The sequence below is a fragment of the Serinus canaria genome, chromosome 6 (genome assembly GCF_022539315.1).
Source record: "Serinus canaria isolate serCan28SL12 chromosome 6, serCan2020, whole genome shotgun sequence".
Taxonomy (NCBI): domain Eukaryota; kingdom Metazoa; phylum Chordata; class Aves; order Passeriformes; family Fringillidae; genus Serinus; species Serinus canaria.
In genome coordinates, this window is record NC_066320.1 from 3,578,236 (window position 1) to 3,602,071 (window position 23,836).

Genomic DNA, 23,836 nt, shown 5'->3' on the forward strand with positions numbered 1-23,836 from the left:
TGCCCAGGCAGTGTGGGTTGCAAACAAAACATATAATCCATTTATACTTTTGGAAAGGTTTTGCCCCACCCAAAGCCAGGCTGAGGCTGGTGGCAGACAGAGCTTTGCAGAGGAAATGTGTTGTTGTGCTCCCAGCTCTGCCCAGGGCTCAGCTGATCCTGTGTTTCAGAGCACAGATTCCAATAACGGGAATGAAGCAGCACATCAGTCATCAGGCTCTTTCTTTTAGCACTGTTAGCAGTTACACCACAAAAGGCAAATGAACAGAAAGAGGCATTCATCTGGGGCTAGCTGAGTCTCAGTCTTTTGTCTGGAAAATCCTTAACATCCCCATGGAGGACTGGAGTAACAAATTAAAAACTTTTGTGTGCTTGCCCCTCTGAATCAGTGTGTGTCAGTAACACTGTGAGCATGGATAAAGGAAAAGGAGTTGTGGGCTGGCCTTTACCATTCATTAAGGTAAAGTCATTTACTCTTCTTTACACAGGCTTGAAAAGGGCTGCCCAGTGCAACTGTTCTTGGGGCATGGATCTGGACACAGCAGGGGTGGAGGAATGGTGCTGCCATGTCCTGCTTTGGGAATGACTTTGAGTCCTGTGCTGAAAGCAGAAAGCTATGAAAAACATCTTATTTTCTTTATGTGTGCATGGAGAATCCACTCAAACTCAAAATTAAACAATGAATGGGATGTTTTACCCCTCTTCAGGATCCTTGGTGTTTGCAGCTCTTTGGTTACAGAGCGGTCAAAGCCAAACCTTTCCTACTAGCAACAGGGAGGGACCGATGGCCCCTGACCCCAGACTGCAGCTGGGGGGTTCAGGGTGGGAGTGGGCTAGCACACCTTCCATGGAATCACACAGTCACACAATCATTATGGTTGGAAAAGGCCTCCAGGGTCTCCAACCTTTGATGGCACATCACCATGCCCACTAAGCCAGCAGCCCCAGGAGAGACACCAGGAGGGTTTAGGAACCTCCCTGAAACAGCCCATGAATGAGGGACCAGTGCAACACTGAATGGAAGAGATGGGAAGGCTTCCTGTGAAGCAAAACTCAAATACCTTCCTTTGAATGTAACTCAGATTCATGTTTGACAGGTAAACTCAAATTCCTGTTTGACAGGAAAAATAGTGTTTTTCTGTTTTCAAGTTTTCTGTGTTGTGTGGCTGAGGAAACCTCTGTGCACAGAAACAAGCTCCACGTGGGAGGTGCTGCCTGATAACATGGTCAAACCTCAGCAGTTTTCTTCTGGCTTTCTGTGGGAGGTTACAGGAGCCGTGGTGGTTTTGTGGAAGGTGCTGCTCCATTCAGGAGCCATGAACTCAAGTTTTAGAGCTTCACGAGCAGCAGGGTCTCTTTTTTAATCACTATTTTTATGTCTGGGGAAACAGTGTAGAATGGAGTTCTTATTTCTCTTGGCTTTTCTGACATCTACCCTGATTGAATGTCTGTTTGTTTCACTCCTGTCAGGATAAAATCTTTCTTTTTGGCAGATTCCCCGTGCTGGAATTCACTTTTGCAGTTGATACGTTAATGGCGCATGGCTGCAAATGGATTTTGTAAAACATTTTACTTAAAATGCCAGGATAATAATTTACTCTGCTTGTCATTACCTCTCTTTTTGCTTAAGCACTCCCTGCACTTCTTGAGCTGTGGATGTAAAATAAGCCTCAGTGAAATTTGGCAGGATGTGAGCTGCAGCATTAGTTGTACGAGGTGGTAGTAGCCAAACCCATCATTTGGAAGTCTCAGTGCCTCTCCTCCATAAGGTGCTGTTACACATGTTCACTACATGAACACAGGCACCTTTGTGGAAAATGTTCTTCAGTAGACCCACAATCCGTGACTGTCGAATAAATTCACTTGTGAACTAATTCTGTGTAAAAAGGGAGTCTTGTACTCATTTATCACAATGAAAGGAATTCCTTAAGCACTATGGAAATCAGCCACCTACAATTATCACTCAGTAATTTAAAATGCCAGTTGCTTTCCTTTCTGACACAGAAAATATATGTCTATGCGTGCAGTAAAGGTAGTTAATGATCACATGCTGTATTAACAGGATAGGAAAATTATTCCCATCCAATATAAAAGAATAAATATCATTAGGTAAACCAAGATGAATGTGACGTTCTTGGTGAGTGAGTCTATTTTTGGGAAATCACGGGGTTGGAATAAGATTAAAATAAAAAAGAGGTGACACTTGGCTCTTCGAACTAACTGTAAAATACTCCCTTTTCCACTAAGAGGTTGCAGCTTGTTCCTTTCATAAAGCCTCTTGTTTAGCCTCTCTATAATTTCAGCCTGAAAAGAACTTTGGGGTTGAAGCAGACCCTCTGACTGCAAACCATGGAGTGACAGGACAAGGGGGAGTAGGTGTAGATCAGCCTTTAGGAACAAATCCTTTCCTGGCAGGGTGGGCAGGCCCTGGCACAGGGTGCCCAGAGCAGCTGTGGCTGCCCCTAGATCCGTGGCAGTGCCCAAGGCCAGGCTGGAGAGGGCTTGGAGCCACCTGGGATGGTGAAAGGTGTCCCTGCCCATGGCAGGGGTGGGATGAGATGAGCTTTATGCTCCCTTTCAACCCAAACCTCTCCGTGATTCTATGTAACCAATGTTGCTTATTTTTGCAGAACAAGTTTACAAAGCTGCTCAGCTTGTGCCTTAACATTTTCCCTGACCTCGAGACTACTTAAACTTCTCATAAGGTAAAATTCATTCTGTTGGACATAGCCAAAGCTGTTGTTTATCTCATGGAATATTTTAAAAGCCAATCTGTTCCCTCTGTTGGTGTATTTTTACTCTGATGTAAATAGACACAGAACAAAACACTTGTGGTCTCTGTGTTTAATGGACTGTGTGTTTAAAGATCCTGTCCTGCCTTTTCTGATCCTACCAAAGCTGCTGATGGCAGACTGAATATCCTTTTGCAGCTTCTGTTGTCATTATAAATCTTCCTGCTAATGAACAAGGCTGTTCCTCAGAGTTTATTTAACCAGGAGAAATGCTGGTTGCATTTGAAACTATCTCACCATTATGATTTTAAGCCCCCAGGTATTTTGCACAAGGAAGACACACTTTCAAAGTGTGCAAGTTTGCACACTTGATCCCACCAGCCAGGGTCAGAGATCTCCTCCTGAGGTCTCTGACTCCTGATGCACATTGGCATTTGGCTGCTGAGGCAGCAGCAGAGTCAGGGAACCCATTCCAACACATGTGGTCAGAACAAGGGCTAATTCATCCCCAGGAATAACTTTGAACTGACACAGAAAGTCAGCACTTCTCCCTGCTCAGGGAAGCCAGCTAATTCTTCCCAGGCCTTATTTTTATCTGGAGATGGCCATGGGCTGTTAAACACCCAGAGAAGGTGCTAGAAGCCCTCCTGTGGCACCAGGAGAGCCCTGCTGCAGCAGCTCTGTGTTCCATATGGGCCTCCCCATCTGACTCCCCATGCCCATTCCTATGGGGACTACACCTGCACAACAGCCTCCATGGCATGGAGGTAATAATGTGGGGTTTGAAAAAAGCCAGAGAAGAACCTTTCCAAAGTAACAGACATCATATGTATACATATATATATGTGATTTCTTTGCTGCTGCCAAGCAGATCAGGCCAGGAGGCAAACCCACTTATGCTCCCCTTGGCCTAGGAAGAAGGGTTCAGCAAATCACAGGCAGGATTTGGCTCACTGATGTGTTTGGATAGGTGGCAGATCTTAGGTGGAGAAAAATGTTCTTTAATCAGTATCTTTTACTTTATCGCCATTAACTCTGTCATGCTAATACAGTGTTACTGATTAAAGCTCCTGAGCTTCCCTGTAATAGTCCTGAATTACTGTCAGGATAATGAGATTTCAATTTTTTCCATTTCTAAACGTCCTGTTCATGCCATCCAAATCACATCTGCATTCATGTATGTACCCAACAGGAATTATTCTCCCTTCCTGCATCAAAAATACCACACCACACTCAGCTGGAACCAGCTTTCCCCTGGTTTAGTGCTTGGTTCAGGACTATTATTATCAGCCCTGGGTTATTGCTGCAAAGGACATTTGCAACTCTTGGTGCACAAGCTGAGCTCTGAGGGACATGGCATACTGGGTGACACCAGATAAATTCTTTGTGCTTATTAATCATGTCTAATAAATCCTCCTTGCACCAAGGGTGCTCCTACAGTGGTGATAATCACACCCAGTGATGGTTGGGCATGGAAGTCAAATTGCTGCTGCAGAAGGAATTGTTTCCAGCTAGGACAGAGACAACAGAATGGCAGTGCCACCAGAAAAGAGAGAGCAACAAAGGGAATGATGGCCAGGAGGTCTGACAGTGAAGCCACCACACTGGCTGTGGCATTTGATACAACCCTGCGACAATCCTCAGCTCCAAATCTGGACTCCAGCACAGCCCATGTAACAAGAGGTGTTTCAGCCACCTACAGCTTGTTTTAGGGTGAGGCTGTGTGGTGTTGTAAGGCCCCCAGGATGAGGTGAGAGATGAGAATTTGACTCCAAGTTCTCAGAAAGCTGATTTATTATTTGATGATATTATGTTATATTTAAAAAGTGATATACTAAAACTGTACTAAAGAAAGAGAAAGGATACATCAGAAGGATAGAAAGGAATGAATAATGAAAGCTCTTGACTGACTCCTCAGAGTCCAACACAGCTGCTGCTGATTGGTCATTAATTAAAACAATTCACATGTTTGGATAAACAATCTCCAGACCACATTCCTGAGGAGAAGCTGAGGCTTCTCATCTTCCCAGGAGAAGAAATCCTGGCAAAGGAATTTTTTCAGAAAATACCACAGTGACAAGGCTGCTGGGTTAACCTGAGCTTTGGGTGACCTCTCATGGTGCCATCTCCACAATCTGCATTTTTATCCAAAAACTCAGGGCAGCCTCTCCCTTTGCTGGCTGCCAGGTCACCTGGGTGTCACAGCACCCTCCAGGACAAAGCCCAAGCCTTGGCTGACTCGAGGGGCTTCAGATTTAATTTTGTTCCAGCTGTCTCATTCCAAACCTAGAGCAAAACTAATATTTACAATCGTATTATTATCAATCAAAAGATTGACAAATTTATGTTGTGAACATATTGACATCTACTTTGTGTAAACAACAGGGTTTGGTGACATGAATCTTACACCTTGTTCATGCCCCTAGGTTGTTCTGGAGCTTCATTATTCAGGCCCCTGTTCCACTGTTCCTCTTGTATAACTTCAGGTACCCAATTGAAATCAACTTGATTTTGTATGGTTCTCTCATTAGAATATGGGGAGACAAAGCATTAGAGATAAAACCAATCTCTAAAAAACCCAGCAAAATACCAGTTAACAATCATTCCTTGGCATGAAAGTAAAATCATATTATGATCTGGAAGAAGAAGAAAGTGCAAATAGGATTTCAGTGGATAAATACAGTAATGGTTACCATTCTCATGCAAGAGTAAAATTCCAAGAACAGCTGAGTACAAATTAGTATTCTTTTCTTCCATCAAGAAGTACTTACAGCCAAAGAAGTGGATCCTGCAAATAGAACACATTAGATCCTTCTGGGCTCCCACTGATGGTTTCCCAAAGCAGAAAAGATTAAGTTAATAGCACCAACATGGGGAAGCTCTAAAGGCATCAATAAACACATAATATAGTATTTTTTGCAGTTATTCTTAGATCAAAATTTATTTTTTAATACAACTCCTGAACTTGCTTCAAAAGTATGTGATGAGATGAGTTCCAGGGGAAGAGCAGAACAACAGAAGTTTTCAGCCCAGGTAAGCTAAAGTTAAGGTAAAATCTATTTGCAATACCCACTGCTAAGCGATGAAGTGTTCAGCATGACTCATTTATTGAAAAATTTTATTAATTGAGAACTGAGGAGAAAAGCAGAAATCAGAGCAAAACTTTATTTCTCTGATTTCTAATGTATTAAACATTAAAAAGGTGGTGGTGTTTGTTAATGACATGGAAGCTTTCCCTAGCTGTAAGTTACCCTAAGATTGGATCCAAGCTAACACAATTTCAAGGAAACATTCTCTGCTGTGATCTCCAAACAGAGGCCAAACACAGTTACACATCCTCTTTTATGCTCCTCACAATATTAGCCCCATTTGCAGAACAAACACATTCAACCCTCAGCCCTGGGGCCGTGACCCGTGAATAACAGCGCTAATGGGATTGTGCTCCACACAAAACTCCCGCTGGATTTGATGGGAGCCGCTCCACCTCCCGCCTCCTTCCCACACACCCTCTGCCATCCTCTCCTCTGAAAGGCACCCGCGGCCCGGGAGAGGGAGGGCTGAGCCCCAGCAATGCCTGAGCCGCCAAGTTGCTTTGAGCTGCCTTTTCTCTCTTTAGCAGAGGTGGAAATGACATTTTTTTTACAGTTATAAATGGTGTGGCCACGCTGAAGGGGTCCAGGCTCAGCAGGAGTGAGGAGGTTGTATCATTCTGAGCTCTCTATGGCTTATACTGCTTTGCAATCCCACTCAAGTACTGCACTCTAGCTCCACTTGGACTTGGGTGTTAAATCTTCAAATTACCAACATTTCCCATCAAAATGAGACCCTTATCACCAGCTTCTCCTCTTGTTTCCTTTCTTCCCTGCATGGCTGGCCCTCTGCTGAAATTCCACATGGTGCAGGATGCCTCCCAGACCCAAGACGGCACCAGTGCCAACTCGGGCTGCTTTGACAGTGCCAAGTGCCTCCTGCAAAGTGACATCAGGAACCTGGAATAGTGAGTTTTGTTTCCTAAGCAGCACCAGATTATTGTATCCAGAGGCTGTTGCAGGGAAAACTGTAGAAGCCCTGAATCTGGGAAAATGTTTGATACTTGTCCTCTCATGGAGAACCTGATGCCCTCAAGGTTTATTTGAGTCTGTATGTTTATCAAGCTGGTAAGAGGATATCCATGTGTTTTATCTGATGTTTCCTTGAAAGGATGAGAGGGTCCAGACAGAGATTTCATCTGTTTTAAGGAGAGAATCATAGAATACCCAGAGTTGTAAGGGAACCACAGGGATCATCAAGGCCAGCTTCTGACCTTGCACAGACACCTCAAAATAGTCTCACCGCTGCTTGGGAGGGCTGTCCAAACACTTCTGGAGCTTGGGCAGCCTTGGGGCTGTGCCCATTCCCTGGGGAGCCTGGTCAGTGTCCAACACCCTCTGGGGAAAGAACCTGTCCCCAAGAACATATCCTTAATTTCCCTCACCTGAGGCATGATGGCAGCAGGCTTGGGAAGGGAGCTCTGGAGATCTCCACTGCAGGGCAAGACTATTGCCTGCAATCAATCAGGACAATGAAGAGATATTTTTAATTATTATTATTATTGTTGTTATCATCATTATCAAAAGAAGCTTGATTTATAGACCTTATGCTAATTTGAGGAATAGAGCTGGCTTGGGGACACAAGGCACAAATCACTAGGAAGCTTTAGGCACTGAGTTCAACATGATAACTGCTGAACCCACTTAGCAGAAGCTCATTCTGACCTTAGTCCTCTTATCAGAGCTACAGTCATTGGGAACAGGAGTTTGTTTTTAAAATACAGATATTTTTCTTCCTTTAGGCTGGCTTCAAAGGCAACTCCTGCCCCTACAGGGAAAACTGAGAAAATCCAGCTGGGAATGAGACTCGTGCCCTCCCCGGGTGCCAGCACAACAGGAGCACAGAATCCCCAAACCCTTTTTTTGGCAATGGCAGCTCCCAAAATCCCATGAGGTGAAGGACAAATAGAGGGCATGATATGAAAAAGCCTCCAGGATGGGATCCTGGGATTGAGCAGGAAGGAGACCTGCCACCGGTGACTGCAGCATCTCTGGGCTCAGCAGAAAACCACACAGAGCTTCATTGGGAGCCTCCAGGTACCCTTTGGCTCCTGCCCCTTGAGCACCATGGAGGTGACACAGTCTGGAGCTCAGGCACAGGGGGACAGCCAGGTTTTCCTGGGTCTCCAAAGGAGGTGACTTCAAGATGATCTGGAAGCATCATCTTGTTTGTCAACTTGACATCAGGTTAAGGGGGGACATTTCCTCCTGTTCTGCACTGGGGAGGCCACAGCTGTGCACTGGGACCAGTTTGGGGCTCCAAGGCATCTCCAAAGCAAAGTGAGCCTGGGGACACCCTGGCAGGGGTGGATGGCAGCCAAGGAAAGCAAGGAGAGGCTGTGGGAGCCAGGTTTCCAGAGGAGGAGGAGGCAAAGGGGGATGCAGTGACCTCTCTTTCTGCTCACAGACATCATGGGGACATTTGGGATGGGCTCTGCTCGGCAGGGCACAGCTGCATCATGGGAAGCCCCAGCCAGTCCCAAGAAAACCGTTCTTATTCTTACAAATTCACTGTTAGCCCCTTGCCTCAAGACATCTGACTCTTCCCAGCCTCGGCTGTGCTGTAAGTTCAGCCCTGAGCGCTGGCAGAGCCTTTCCCTCCTGTTTTCCCGGGATTTCAGCATGTTGCTTGCAGAATGAACCTGCTGGCAAAGTGAATACAGGGAGCATCCGCAAGATAATCTCTCTTGAAAGCCTGGAGCTAATCAGGCTTCCCTGAGTCACTGCAGAGCCACAGCACTGCTAAAACCCCACCTTGGCGCTGCTGATTTCCCAGAGCAAGGCTTTCTTCTCCCAGCTCCTGCCTGGAGAGGTAACTGAGTTTTAATGACTCCATAATTAATGGCTTTTGGGCTGCCGGACCTGCCCGAGCATGCAGGCTCCGTCTGCAGGGAGGAGGATGCAGCAGTGCCGGCTCCGGTCCAGGCTCAGCTGAGCCCTGCTGGTGCGTCTGGAAAACTCTTTTGGGGATAGCACAGGTTTTCCAAGGAAACAGGCGCGCTGAGACATGCAGCACAGCAACGATCCACATCCACTTCAAGGTTTATTTATTCACAGTTCATGTTAAGGGGGGAAAGCAAAAAGCTTTTGGGGCGAGCAGCGCTGGCATCGTGGGAAAAACCAAAGGGCTGCAGCACGTGAGGCATTATTTAGGTAGGAATTTCACAGCAAAACAGATCCAAACTCCTGCCACAGCAGGAGCACAGAGATAAGCCCCCGTGGAGCTGCTGCTGTCCCTGTCGTGCCACCTGTGACCCTCCGACGCGGAGAGGGTGGCACCGTGCCCTCCTTGCTGACTCTGCTGGAGGGCTGCAAAGCACATGCTGGTGTAGAAGGGGGTTGTTAGAAACAACCTGCTCCATGAACGGGAGCTGAGGAGCTGCTTTGCCAGCCCGGGAACGCCTGGCGGGTTTTGACAAGCCTGGTCGGGAGCAGGCGCTCGCTCCTTGGGAGAGGAGGCAGCGCAGGAGCCAGGCACGGGGGAGGAAAGGGGGTGAGCGATTTGATGAACCTGGGAGCCTCCATTCTCAGGAAATACAGCACTTTCTGGAAACTGCTTTTTCCCCCTAAGAGGAGAAGCAAACCCCATTAGCAGCAAGGGAAGGAGGGAGCAGAATAACTTCCTGGAGAAGCTCTCTCGCTGAAGGGGCTGGGAGCAGGGATATCTGCAGCGGGACACCTGGAATTGTCACTCCATCGCAGCCCCACGGCTACTCATCATCTCCAGCCCAGTGGGAGCTGCAGCTTTTATTCCAGAGCCGTTTTTGGGATCCTCTGTCACCCTTTCATTATCCCACGGGAAATGCCTGGCATGGCACTAAAGGAAATGCTGCACGGATCCACCGAAGGCACAGAATGGTGCTCCTGTTTCTAGTTCTGAAGCCCAGGGACACATCCAGTTCCCCAGGACCCTGAGGAGAGCAGTGCCCAGCCCAGCCAGGACACTGCTTCCAAGGGATGTTCTGGCAAGGCAGTGACAGCCTGTGCCTCTGGAAAACCCACCAAGAGAGATTACCTTGTGGATGCTCCCTGTATTCACTTTGCCAGCAGGTTCATTCTGCAAGCAACATGCTGAAATCCCGGGAAAACAGGAGGGAAAGGCTCTGCCAGCGCTCAGGGCTGAGCTTACAGCACAGCCGAGGCTGGGAAGAGGCAGATGTCTTGAGGCAAGGGGCTAACAGTGAATTTGTAAGAATAAGAACGGTTTTCTTGGGACTGGCTGGGGCTTCCCATGATGCAGCTGTGCCCTGCCGAGCAGAGCCCATCCCAAATGTTCCCAGGTTCTCCCATCTGGAGAACTGCTGGCTTGCTTTACCCTTGGAATTGTCTTGTCTTCCTTCTTTTACCATCTTCCACACCTCGTTTTTCTCTCTTCTTCTGTTTAAATGGGGAAATGTTTTTACCCTCCCTCCGTGAAGTTTCTCCTTTGACTTCTAATTTTGACGCATTTCCCCCAGACATGTGCTATTTTAATCAGAAGCAATCAGCCATTAAAGCCAGATTAATTAAAGAAATGAGTTTACGTATTTTCCTAATGATCTGAAACAATCTTGCATTTATAATGCTGTTTGTCTGCAACCCATCACTGCTTAATATCCTGATCAGAGAGGATGACGCCACCACACCATTAATCACTGCTTGAATAACAAAGTAGCAGAATCAGAATCTCCTGCATGCTTTGGAACACAGGGATTTTGGTCTCTCTTGCCATTTATACTGCAGCTAACAGCCCTGCCCTGCAGTTCCTTAAAGCCACAGCATGTGGATTCACTGTGCTCTTTGCTCAACTCCATTCACCATATATTTCATTCTGATTTTTTGCTCTGCTGCCTTATTCTGAACAGCCCTTGCTACCATCAGGGGACAGGGACAAAGCCCTGTGGGACTCTGCCCATTTGGAGCAACGACCTCTCTGGCTGTTTCTGTTTCTAAGGCTTTTAAAACCATCACAGTCAGTACAACCCCATCCAACATCAGGGTTTGGTGTGAAGACACTGAATTAATGATGTCATATGGGGTCAAAATGATCCCAAAATGACATCTCAAAGACACTGAGCTGATGGTGCTGTTTGGTGTAAATGGTGTCATAGATAAAGGCACTAAAGGAATGATACAACCCACAGAAATGATGTCATAAATACCATCAATGGGGAAATGATGTCATCAAGTGGTGGCATAAATGATGGGTAGGGGGTCATTTCTGCCCTCAAAGAAAGACCCATGGTGAGTGAGGTAAGATGAAGGTAATTGAAATTTTACTTAAGTTAGTTTCATATGATTTCATTAATAAAGTGTCAGCATGCTATTAATCAACATACCTTTCTAAATAAAAATATCTCTTCCATTGGAACATCATCGATTTATGGATTATTGATCAGTGCCTAATGAATGTGACCTATTAGCATTTCACTGTTGATCCATTCACATTGATTCTGATGAATCAATTTATTCGAAGCCCCAGCTGAGTTCATCCCTGGGCAGGGACACCTTCCAGGGCTCCAAGCCCCATCCAACCTGGCCTTGGTGGAATGTCCCCCACACTTGGGGGTGGACTGTAGCCAGGCAGGAAATGCTGTTTTCAGTGGCTCAGCAGGATTAAGCCCAGGCAGCAGCTCAGGAAAGCCATTCCTAAGCCTCTTGGATGGCCCTTTGTCATTCCCAACAGGGAGGTCAGGCTCCCAGGGAACCAATTTGCACAGGCTTCAGGTTCCCATTATCTGCCGGAAAACGCCCATCCTGGGGGAACAACCCCGGGAAGGGGGGATTTATTGTACAGGGAAGTGTCAACAACATTAATCCTATAGAGCATTGTGAGATGGGATGGCAAGAAACCATGGTCAGGAAGGAAACAGCCCCTGCTGAAAAGCAGGAACCCCCTTAACCCCCCCTGCTTTGATGGCAACACACAAGGGGAGCAAGTGGAAAGATTAATTGGAATTGGAATTGGAATTGGAATTGGAATTGGAATTGGAATTGGGATTGCCAAACCCTCCAAAGGCTCCACTGCCCCAAGGGAGATGCAGCAGCACCCCCAAAAGCCTTCCCTATTCCTAAACTCTTCCTGGTTTCCTCTTCCTCATGCAAGCCAGCCTGATCAGCCTGGGAAAAACCAAAACAGAGCTGCCAGTATTAGATCTGCTCACAAATAAATCCCTCCTCAGGGGTGAGAGGATCAAAGCTGTTGGCATCTGGTGTCCCCAGCACCACTGTCCTGGACTTCTCCAGAACCTTTCTCCAAAGCCATTCTCTTCCAGCTGCATTTCCCCTCCTAACTACCAAGCAGTTTGCACAGGGTGAAAACTGGATCCTGAGGTCAAACAAAACTTGTCCACTCTTCACTGGCACTGATGAAAATCTGTGAGGAGCTGCAGGTCACAGCAGACTTTAAATAACTTCCAAGCTGACTCGAAATTTGCATTTTATTACACAGAGAATTTTCTCTCAGAATGGCTCAACTCCATTTTTAGAAAGTGTAGGATCTGACTGCTCTTTACAGAGGCCCAGGACACCATTTTCTTTCACCTGTCCCAGTGCATAAATTACTGTTTATTCAAGCTTAATTCTGAATTTTGCTTGGGTAATGTCTGCAATCACTTGTTGATTGGGAAAAGTAATGAGTTTTTTTTTATATTTTGTTTTGTTTACGTGCCAAGATCAGCAAAACATGTCTCTTGTTCAGTGTTACTGAAACACACCGGTACATCCAGTCCCTCCCATGTGTGTTGTCATCCTCCCATGCCTGGGACAGGGGGAGCTGGATGTGTGGCTGTGCTATCTGCACAATCTCCTGGCTGGAAAAATGCCTGAAATATGGGAAAAGTTTTAATCAGACCTTGCAGATCTTCCCACGCTGGGGAACAGCCCTGCAGGGAACCAGGCTCAGCACATGCTGGGACCCCTCTGTGGGCACCAGGAAATGATTTTGACCTTTTGGCATGGAAAAAACCCTCCAGTTTTGTGTTAGAAGTCACAATTTATGAAGCACAAGATTTGAAATGGGTGTTAGTGCTCACGGAACAAAATTTGAGCCTCTTTCTACCTGGAGATGGTGACACCCAGGGGTTGCCCCTAAGCTAAATTGTACTGTGAGTTTATTTTAACTGAGATTTTATTAGTAACAGCTGACTTCTCACATCTCCAGAGCTGACATAGAACTGAAGCCAAATGGCCAGGAGAGCTCCTGCAGAGTGAAATAAAGGCAGGTAGCAGAGTTTGCTCCAACACCCTGCACTCTGCTTTTGGGGATACTGGGACAGGACATGTTCATTCCAATCCAGGATCACGAGGGAATTCTCCCCAACATCCCATCTAACCCTGCCCTCTGGCAGTGGGAAGCCATTCCCCCTTGTCCTGGCACTACATGATCTTCTAAAAAAGTCCTTCTCCATCTTTCTTGTAGGTTTTCTTTAGGTACTGGAAAGCTGCCAGATGGATTTAGGAGAACTCACACCCTGCTACACCTCAGCTGCTCCGAGCAAGCTACACTGATGGCAGAACTTAATATTTTGGGGGCACCCTCAGAAAGGTTCAGGGTGGCTTCTTTGAGGCCACCCCGAGGGCTGTGTCGTGTTCTGGGTCCCCAATCCAGGAGGGACCTGGAGGGGCTGGAGCATGTTCAGGGAAAGGAACGGAGCTGGGGAAGGGGCTGGAGCCCCAGGAGGGGCTGAGGGAGCTGGGAAAAGGGCTGAGCCTGGAGCAAAGGAGGCTCAGGGGGGACCTTGTGGCTCTGCACAACTCCCTGCCAGGAGGGGACAGCCAGGGGGGGTCGGGCTGTGCTGTCAGGGAACAGGGACAGGACAAGGGGAAAGGGGCTCAGGCTGGGCCAGGGGAGGCTCAGCTTGGACAGCAGCAGGAATTTCTGCATGGAAAGGGTGCTCAGGCCTTGGCAGGGGCTGCCCAGGGAGCTTTGCAGTGCCCATCCCTGGAGGTGTCCCAGCAAGGGCTGGAGGTGGCACTGAGTGCTCTGGGCTGGGCACAAGGTGGGCACTGGGCACAGCTGGCACTCCATGGGCTGGCAGGGATTTTCCAGCCTCAGGGAGCCTGGGATTCTGTAAAACACAGCGAGCAGAGAGGGCTGTGGATCCCTCTGGGAATGGGGATGGAGATGGGAACGGGGATGGGAATGGGAAAGGGGAAGGAAATGGGAATGGGAAAGGGGATAGGGATGGAAAGGGGATGGGAATGTCGAGGCGCAGCGCTCCCCGACAGGGAGGGACGGGTACAAGATGGCGGCCGGGATGACACGGCGGTCACGTGGCGCGCGGTGCCCCCGCCCCGCCCGCGGCCGCCGCACGGGACACGGGACACGGGAACGGGATACTGGAAACGGGACACGGGGAGCGGGCTGGAGCCGCCGCACCGCCCGGCGGCCGCACCCACCCGGCCCGCAGCGAGCCGCGGCTCCGCACGGTGAGTGAGCGGCGAACCAGCGGCCTCCGGCTCGGCGCAGGCCCGGGGGTGGCGGCGGGACGGGACACCGGCGGTGACAGCGGGGACGCGGCCGCCGCCGCCCCAGCAGGGACGTGCCGCAGCGGGTTCCGGCTCCTCATCCCGGCGGCGGCCCCCGCAGCCCCGGGGGATGCGAGGAGACCTCCGGCCCCCGTAGGCTCCTTGGGGGGGCTTCGGGCTGCTCAGCTCGGGGGTGTGACAGAGCTCCGGCCCCGAGGCACGGGCGGATCTGGGCCCCTCGGGCCCCGGGCGCACCGCGAAGGTGCGGTCTGCTCAGCCCTGGCTCGGCTGGGAGCCCAGCTCGGGGCTGCGGCCACGACAGCCCACGGCAGCTGTGGGAGCCCAGCTCGGGGCTCGGGCCACGGCAGCTCACGGCAGCTCGGTGCTGTGCCCGGGGGAGCTCTGCATCTCCGGTTCGGGGGGCCGCAGCCCTTCGGGGGGAGCTGCGGGTCCCCGATCTCGTGGGGCTGCAGCGGGTCCCCGGGGAGCTCTGGGAGCCCGAGCCCGGGCGGTTGCAGGTGGTTCTGGGGGAGCTCTGGAGCCACAGCCCGAGGGGCTGCAGCCTCCTCGGCCCCAGGACAGGCTCTGTTCCCTTCAGCCTGCTCAGGTCTGTCCCTCCTCCCCGGGGTGTTGGAGTGGCGGGTCTGGTGCTCCCTGCCCCAGAGGCTCTGCGGGGACGTCTGGTCCCCTTAGCTCAGGTGGCAGTGTGGGGCTGACGGGGCTCCGGTCCCGGTCCCTCTGCTTGCTGGGATGTAAAGGCAGGATGCCCCCTGCTCCAGAGGGAGCTGGAGGCATCTGCTGTGAGTGGGAGCAGCCCCATCCCATCCCATCCCATCCCATCCCATCCCATCCCATCCCATCCCATCCCATCCCATCCCATCCCATCCCATCCCATCCCATCCCATCCATCCCATCGCGGTGACATTGGGGCTGTGCTGCCTCGCTGGGACTGAGGTTCGTGGGGTGGCAAAGGGCTGATGGCTTTGTCCCCTTCTTGGTGAAAAACAGGCTGGGGGTGAAAAGGAGAGATCTCTCCATCACAGGCACCCTGGCAGGAGGGTGTTGCTCCCTGTTTGCTCGTGGAATGGTTTGCTGATTGTCTGGCTGCAGTATTTGGATTTTTCATGGTGTATAAGGCATGGGGCTGTCTTTGTACTGTGTTCCTGCTGGAGGCCCTGTTTTGATCAAGGTTTCTAATTTATTCTGTCTTGTGTGAAAACCTTATTAAAGAGTGCCTCGGTGCCTTCAAGGCACCATAAATACACGGAGTGAGGATGGGAAGAGCGAGAAAAAGATGATTATTTGTAAAAAATGGGAGCTCTGCCATATTGACTGAAGCTTGCTGATGCAGGCAGGCTCTCCTAGCAGAGCAGCACCGGGATGTCGATGAACGTCCTCGTGTCACTCTGGCTGATGGTGCAGCCTGGTGTGACAGCAGGATTTGTAGTGATGCCTTCAGGCTCCCTTCTCCCCCAGGTCCACATGGCTGAAAGTGCATTTTTTTGGCTTCTGCAAAGCAGTGCAAAACACAGAGCCAGTGCAAACCACCTGGTTGAAGTCAGTGGAGGTGATGCTGTGGATTGTCGTGGGTTTGGGCTTGGCTGTGTTTTTCTGGGGAGTGGATGCTGTATTGGGGTTGCATTCTGGTTTGTTTTGTGGGTGTTAAAATTGCTCCAGCTTTGTGAAGTTGTGTAGAGTTTGGAAAGAGAGGGCAGTCGCCCTGGTTGGTGGCAGACAAAAGGTAAAGGTTGCTTTTACAATATGGGTAATAAACCCTCTCTAAATCCAGAGAGATTGCTGTGATTGTTCTGAGTTTTTGGGCATGTGGAGCAGAACTAAATTCAGCTCAGATGCCTTTAGACTGTGTTTGTGATCTGTGCAGCAAATGGTGATTCCCAAATTATTACACTTCTTTCTCCTTCCACATTATCAACCTGGGAACAGCGTCTCTCATGTTAATTAGCTTCTACTGTGACACAAATTTAATAAATCCAAGTAGGTGGATGATTTTCAGGACTTGGAGGTGTTATGGATGTTGTTTGACTGCTCAAATGGTTGAAAGGCAGTGATTTGTGGATTTCCATGGATCTCATTGCTTGTCTCAACACTCATCAAGCTTGAATAGGTGCTACTTTTAATTAGATAATTCTTGAGTTCCCTGGAACTGGACCCGTGCACTGTGGGTGATGGGAACTTAAAACTTCTTCCTTCTTCTGCTTGCTGCCTCTGTGCATCACTCAGCGTTGGTTAATTGCTGCACTAAATATGGGTGGCCTGGGACTTACTCAGATTTAAAAGCAATTTCAGCTTGGCCGTAAGGAATGCTTGTGGAATTAAAGGCTTTTTAATTGGGGCAGCAGGACATCCTGTGAGGGGAAAAAAAAAATAAAAATTGCTCAGAAATAATCCAGACCCTTGTTGGAGAAAGGGCCTGTTTGAGTAATAGAATAAATCCAAATAGGATCATCAAAAAGTGAAGGAGTGTTGCACACAGGCCTGAAGGCTGCTTTTGTTGGCCATGGCACGAGGTCCCTGTTTCCTGGGCTGGTTTGCAGGGACTCGTGGAGGGCAGGAGGGATTTCTAAGGCTGCCCAGCCAGGTAGGTCCAGGCTGTTCTTTGCTGAAGTGGAGCAGAGCACCTGATGCTATTTCAGTCGTGATTCAAGTGCAGCACATCAAACCCAACTGTTCAGCTCTGAAGTGAAAAGCAGCTCAAAAACCTGATTTTTTCAGAGGTTTCTTGGATCTGATGGTCACGAACTCAGCTCCCAGGTACTGGCAGTGCTTTTCAAAGGATTTTTGGTGTAATTGGAGGCTTTTTGGGCCCAGGGCACCAGCACACAGAGAGGGGCAGGAGCCCTCTGGAATGGCTGGTGTTCTGCGTGGAATCTCCAGCTCTTAATACAGCTTGAATTCCCAGAGTGTGTAGTGTGACATCATTAAATTAACTATTAAATCCTGTCCCCCTCCTTCCCCAAAATGCTGGGAGAAATGCAGAAGACTGAGGATTGTGTGAAACCTACCAGCTTTTTGGGATGATTTCATCATCATATTTTATTATTTGATTATAATGATGATTTCATCATCATATTTTATCATTTTGAAAATCTGCTGAGCAGAGGCAGTGTTTGGTGCAGGTTGCTTTGCCTTTCATGGATTGAAAGAACATCCATCCTGTTAAGCTTCCAGGTGTAACTGTGTAGTGGGGCTTGGTGGAAGTGTCCCTGCCTGTGGCAGTGGGGTGGAAAGAGAGGGTCTTTGAGGTGCCTTCCAGCCCAAACCATTCTGGGATTCTGGGATTTAAACATCTCCAAAATATTTGTCTGTATTGTTTCTGGTCTTACCAAATGTGGTGTTGTAGTTGAGGGGAGAAAAAAACCCCCCAAATTCTTGAGAGTAACCCATGAGCTTTGTTCTGATAGTCCTTGATCAACAGCTGGAAAGAGAAAACTTAATTTTGGAGTCTGTAACATGTTTCATAAAGAAAGGCAGTTCCTGCTGATGCTGAGCTTTACAGTTGACTCATCCAAATCAGGGGAGCAAATCTCGAGTGGGACAGTTGGAATCTCAAGTCCTGTTGATGTTTCCTTTGTGTCCTGCTGCTGTCCAATTACACATCCATAATCAGTGAAAACCACTAATAAACCCTTATTGGGAAAGCATCTTCCCTGGGTTTTGCCTGATTTGATAATTTGCTTAGATTTAAATGCAAAACAAAACAAAATAAAAATAAATCTCCCTCTGCTGAGAGCCATGACTCTTACACTTTTTCTCTCTGACTTCCCAGCCTGGTCTGCCTTGTGCCTCCCTGATTTTGATACTGCTTGAAGGTAGCTTTTTCTCTTTAAATGGAACTAAAGCAAAGCATATTGCCAGTTGGGAAACACACAAAAAAGGAATCTCTGAAATCCAGTAGCTTTGGGGTTTTTTTAGTGCAGGAAAACTGGCAGCTTCCTTAGCAAGCTGGGTGAGGCACAGGTGTGGTAGCAGAATTCCTCAGGTGGCTTTGCTGGTCTGGCTCTTAGGGGTGCCTTAGCTGTGTGGGACAAGGCTTGGGAATTTTATCCCTGCTCTCTGTGTCCAGGGAACAACAGTGGGGCTGCATTGTCTAAGCCTTCAGCAAAAAAAGTAGGAAGAAACTGAAGTAAAACCAGGTAAATCCTGTCTGAAGGACTGAAGGAGCCTTAAAATTGCCCCTTTTGAGCAGGTGGATCTGGAGAGGAGAGCTTTTGCAGCTTGGCTTAAGAAGGATTTTTCAGAGCTGCCATCTCCTCCTGTCCACTGCAGCCTACTCCTTTAATTTTCTTTACTAAAAAAGAGCATTGCAATTGGGAGTGTTTTACAATTTCCCTTGCTGGTCCATTAGTGTATTAGCTTAGCTCCGTGTGTGTTGAATGCCACTAAATGTCACTTGCAAATTTAATGTTGGGAGCGCTGAGATTTGTGCTAATTGAATTTAAAGTCTTATACTTGAATTTGTTAAAATGGCAGAGGCAGACAATTGAAATGCTTTAATGGGAGAGTGGAGGAGCACTTGCAAATCTGCTCTTAAGAGTGAGTGAATCCATAGGTGGAAGGGGATACCCTGAGCAGACAGATCAGGGTTTGATGGGGTTTTGGTGTCCCTTTGTACATTGCAGCCTGGTCACAGCTGGTAAAATCCACTATGCTGAAAGTCTTGATGCTTGACGTCTGCTCAGGGTCATTGCTGACAGCAACTTAACCTTAAATACTTCTGTAAAAATGGTAAAGATTATTGAGCCTTTCAGTGCAATTTAAATTTCTGCTTCTCCAGACATTGTTTTAGGCACTGCTGGAGCAAGGTTAATTGTTTGGGCTGTTGGTCTTTAAACTCAGCTGTCTGTGTCTGTCTTCTGGGGTTTTTATTCAGGATATTAACAACTTCTGCACCTGAGAGTTTGTTGTTCTGGGAGGGGCTGGGGTGGTTTTTGTTTGGTTGATGTTTTCTGTGGGGTGGTTTGTTTTTTTTTTTTTTTTTTTTTTTTTTTTTTTTTTGTAATTTTTTTTTTCTCTAAAAGAAAAACTGTGGCATTAAACACTTCTTTATTCTTAACTTCAGCCAAATACCCATGGGCTGGATAGGCAGAGAAAAGGAGACCCTACTGCTGTGCTTTTTGTGAGGTAAAGTGTTAAAGAAATAACCCTGGATTGGAAAAGAGTCATAAAGATTGGTCCTTGGCTTTCCAAGTGTGTAAATCTGTGCCTCCCTAGATAGCACAGTGCTTTTAAGAAGTTTGTCTGGAAACACTTCCATTAAATCTCCTGATACCAGGCTTTGACCTTCTGCCACTGAGCTGGCATTTCATACAGGCAGGCTCCTGGCATGAGCTCTCCTGCCACTTTCAAGTAAAATCTTATCAGGCATTGAAAAGTTTGACTCTGCAGTTGAGCACTGTGCCAAAGCTGTAAAAGCCCTTTTTGTACACAAAATGGATTTTTGCTTGCTAGGAGGGCTGGGGTAGTGCTTCAGTAACTGCAGGAATGGCTTTGAATCTACATAGTAATGAAACAGCTCCATCAAAATCGAGTGTCTCCTCCTCTCTCAGCTCTGCTCTTTGTCTTCTGTGTGTCCCTGCCTGGAGTTTTACATAGCCAGGTTATATTGCTCTGGAAAAGTTTCTCAGGGAAAGTTAATTTAAAGCTATTTGAAAAGCTTAAAAATGGCTCTGCTGTTAGGATGATGCAAAAGACCTTGAAAGTGCTTTGAGAGGGATTGCTGCTGGAATACCTGCTTGGCCATGGGAGTGATGAGCTGCTCCCAGAGGGAGCACTCCAGGGTGTCCTTCAGGGCTGGCAGCCACAAAAACCGTGGCTGCCCCATCCTTGGAAGTGTCCCAGGCCAGCTTGGACAGGTCTTGGAGCAGCCTGGGACAGTGGAAGGTGTCCCTGCCATGGCAGGGGTGGCACTGGATGGGTTTTAAGGTCCCTTCCAACCCAAACCATTCTGGGATTTTGTGCTGCACCAGGGCTCAAAACCCACTTGGTTTAACTGGGAGGGAAATTCCAGCACTTGGGGGTGAGCTTTGCCCCTTGCCCACAGTGGCCTTGAGGGGTGTTGAGAGTCTGGGGAATACATTTTAGTGGAATAAGAAAGTAAACCAGGCTTAGAGGAAGGGAGGGGAACACCCATGTTCCAAAGTGCTGAACTTTGGGGTGCTCAGCAGTGGCAGTGGGGGGGAGGTGATGTTCAAAGCAGAGCTGTGAGCGAGGCAAGAGTGGACAGAGAAGGGTGAGTGCAAGCACGTGAAGATCCCTGCTAAATGACTCGACAGAACACATTGTTCCCTTTCCCTGGGTGCTTTTAGGATGTCAGGATCCCTATTTAATGGAATTGTGGTTTTATGGAGGCTCTCCACCCTGGGAGAAGCTGGCCTTTGCCAAAAGCAATACTCAGTAATGTGCTGGGGGTTCTTATCTACTCTCCATGAAACACTGCAAAAACCTTATTTTGCAGTAATGAGCAATTACCCACAAATTAACACAACTCTTTGTCAGACATTGCCTTTGTTTTTGTGCCTGTGCAATTTCCTAATTAATTTTTCTCCCTTTCAAAACATAAATAGATGGGTTATCAAAGGCCATTTTAAAAACAAAAGCAGGGCCCTAAGCACATTTATCAGAAGGGGATTATTTGAGTTCTGATGGTTTGTTCAGAATTCCTTTGCTTACAAAAAATTGAGTGTCTGTGCTGAGAAGACACAGACCCATCCAGCACCACGTGTCTTGTATCCAAGAATGAAAATGTTTTTGAGAGGGAATGCCAGAGTTCAGCCACGGGTTCAGGAAGTGTAAGTGGCTGGGAGGATACTTGTGGAGGTGACAATCACAAACCACAGGCAAATCTATATTACTTCCTCCTCTGAGCAGGCCTAACCCCAAAAAAAGTCAGGTTTCTCAGGGTCCCCTTAGGGTTTGAAAATGCCCAAAGAAGGAGATGGGCTGCTTTGGGGAGAGGGATTCCCAGCTGGAGTGGGGAGATACCCTGCGAGCTTGGTTCAGTGCCAGGGGAGGAGAGGGAACCTGAGACCCAGCTGATATTGGATCCAGGTGCACCAGATTGATGCACTAAAGGCCATTAGCTGTTTTCTCCTCTGAGCCTGGCCAGCTGAGTTGTTGTTCTTAATGAACTACTCCTTAGCTATCTTAATTTCTGACTGCTGCTCCTTAACTCATGGTCCATCAGGGCACAAGTGAATTGAGCTGCATCATTTATAACTGTCTGCAGGGAACTTTCCTTGGCCACTTTATTGAGTGGCTGCCAGTCTGAAATCCTTTTATGATTCTTCCTGTTAGACTTCTTGTACTTAATGCAAACAATCTCCTTTAACCTCATAACTTTGTAATCACCCTCACACTGTAATTGGGATTTAATGCTGCCCATTTGTAGCTGGATATGAGCAAATATTTAAAATAATTGTTGACTTTAGAAAATGTTGTTTGTCTTTATAGATTGTTTTGATTGTCTTCTGTTTATTAACTCCTTGGGGATCTTGTTTCCATGTTCAGGACATTCATTTAAGTCTTTCCAAGGTAAAAGGTTGGAAAGCAGATTAGAAATCCTAGGGAATGTTTTATTTCTTCACATGGTTCCACTGTTATGGCCGTGTGTTGAAATCCAGCCTGAAGGATGTGATGTCAGGCTAATAAATTAATGACTTGTGTTTATTTGAAGATTGGATAATAACCCAGGCATGGGATAATAACCCAGGGAGAGCTTGGCCCTTCTGCTCTGAGCCTCCCAGAAATTGTGACGTGGATAAAGCTTTGCCTGCCTTGCTGCACTTTTCACCATGAGTATTATGGGGTGGGAGCCTTGCATTCATGCAGAGACACCCTGACACCTTGCAGAGGGGGTTTGGATGTGTGTTCCTGACACGGGCAGCTCTGGGGACACGGAGCTCCCAACCTCTGCAAGGTGCAGGTTCCAAACTCTGGGCTCACTGCAGGTGCAGAACTCTGATCAGAGGTGAGCCTGAAGGTCCCTTCCAAGCCAGGATGGAGCCATTCCACGGTTCTGTGCTCACTGGAGAAGAGCCTGTTGGATTTCCCAGCCTGGAACACTGCTGTGTTCCTCTGGGAGGGAGTGGTTGTGGTGGCAGGGTGGCTTGTGGCAGGCAGAGGCTTCCCACCCTGGCACCCAGGTGAGGAGGGCACACCTCAGAGCTGTAATCTCTGATCCCTATCACTGAACCTCTGCTTTCAGGTTCAGCTCTCATTCCCAGAGAAACCCAAGGCTGGGGTACATCTCTTCCAGGTGAGCTTTCTGGGCTGATTGAATTCATGGCTGTTAAAGAGCAGTCTTCTCTCCGCTCACCTTGTCTTCATGTTCCATTTCCAGTGTTAAAGGGTGTTCCATGAGGCTTTGGAGACAGGCTGTGTGGTTTGCCTGGCAGGGTGGAGCCTTATCAAGAGGGAAATAACAGCACTGAGGGAAACAGCAGCACAGGGAATATCAGTAATGGGCTTCTTTTGGGTCTGGCTTTAATGACATTTTCTGCACCCCTAAAGAGTAACTTGTGCAGTGACTGTCAGCTGTGTCAACAAACTTTGTGTTTGGGACTGAGGTATTGTTGAGTTTTATTTTTATTTGAAAACAAGAGAGAGCTGAGGCTCTGCAGCAGACTGAGCTGAAGTGGGTCTTGCTTTTGGAAATAAAGGTTTTATGGAGGCTCTCCACAAAGGTGGTGAATAGCCAGTGCAGTGACAGGATGTGTGCAGACAGCTGGACTTGCTTGCTTCCAGTACTGTCCTAAATTAGGATTGCTGGGATAGAGCCCAGTGCAGCTTGTGGGGTGTATTCCAGTGTAACATTTGCACACCAGGCTGTTCCCTGTTCACTTGGTGCTACTCCCTGTTGGGAAGGAGTACTCAGCTGTTGTGGAGTCTCTTTGCCTAGGGTTGCTGGATTTGGGGGTGCTAGAGCAATGCTTGAGTGCAGAATGGTGGTGTAGAGTTCTTGCACCCTTTTGTCTTTGTGGTGTTGATGGTCATGGAAGAGGCCCCACAGACTTCAGCTGAGAGGGAGGAAAAGTCCGTTTGTTTCCACAGACACTGCAAAGTGACAGGAGGAGAATTTGGAGAGCTGAACATGCTGATGCTGCTGTCTTTGTAGCCTTAAAAGAAGGGTGGGTGAAGAATTAAAATAAATAAAAAGAAGAATGGTTTCTGTAGTGGCTTCTCTGGAGGCAATATTATCTTCTGGTTCTGAGGATTTGTTTCCTTTCCTGGTTTGCCTTAAAAACATTTCCTTTTTCATACAAGCAGTGAATTACTCCATGGACATTTATGTGAAGGGACTGCTGAGTGCTTAAGAACCTACTTATTTTATTTGGGCTGGACTTTTAAAAATGAAGTGTTCAAGTCAGGCCCTTAGAAGACAGATTGTCCTGCCCGATTGGCTTGAGCAAAGTACCTTTTTTGTTTTAATTGGGGTTTTTATTGCTGTGATTTACAGCGGCAGGGTGAGGGCAGCACCGTTCCTGCAGTGCCTCAGACGAGTGGGAAGACAAGGAGAAGGAGCAGAGCTATTCCTTATCTGGACACTTTG

General features: G+C 47.9%; 1 protein-coding gene and 1 long non-coding RNA gene across 4 annotated transcripts in view; both read left to right on the forward strand.

The window, feature by feature from the left end:
• The first annotated feature begins 2,520 nt into the window (after positions 1-2,520).
• LOC127059758 (uncharacterized) lies at positions 2,521-8,210 on the forward strand. Its single transcript, XR_007777907.1, has 3 exons — positions 2,521-2,704; positions 6,634-6,728; positions 7,563-8,210. It is a non-coding gene; the product is annotated as an uncharacterized LOC127059758 (long non-coding RNA).
• Positions 8,211-14,089: 5,879 nt separating this feature from the next.
• Positions 14,090-23,836, forward strand: part of SGMS1 (sphingomyelin synthase 1) — a 90,230-nt gene continuing 80,483 nt past the window's right edge. For all 3 annotated transcript variants that reach the window (XM_050976338.1, XM_050976340.1, XM_050976339.1), the window contains exon 1: positions 14,090-14,229. The gene's annotated coding sequence lies outside the window, so the exon portion shown is untranslated. The remainder of the gene's footprint in view (positions 14,230-23,836) is intronic.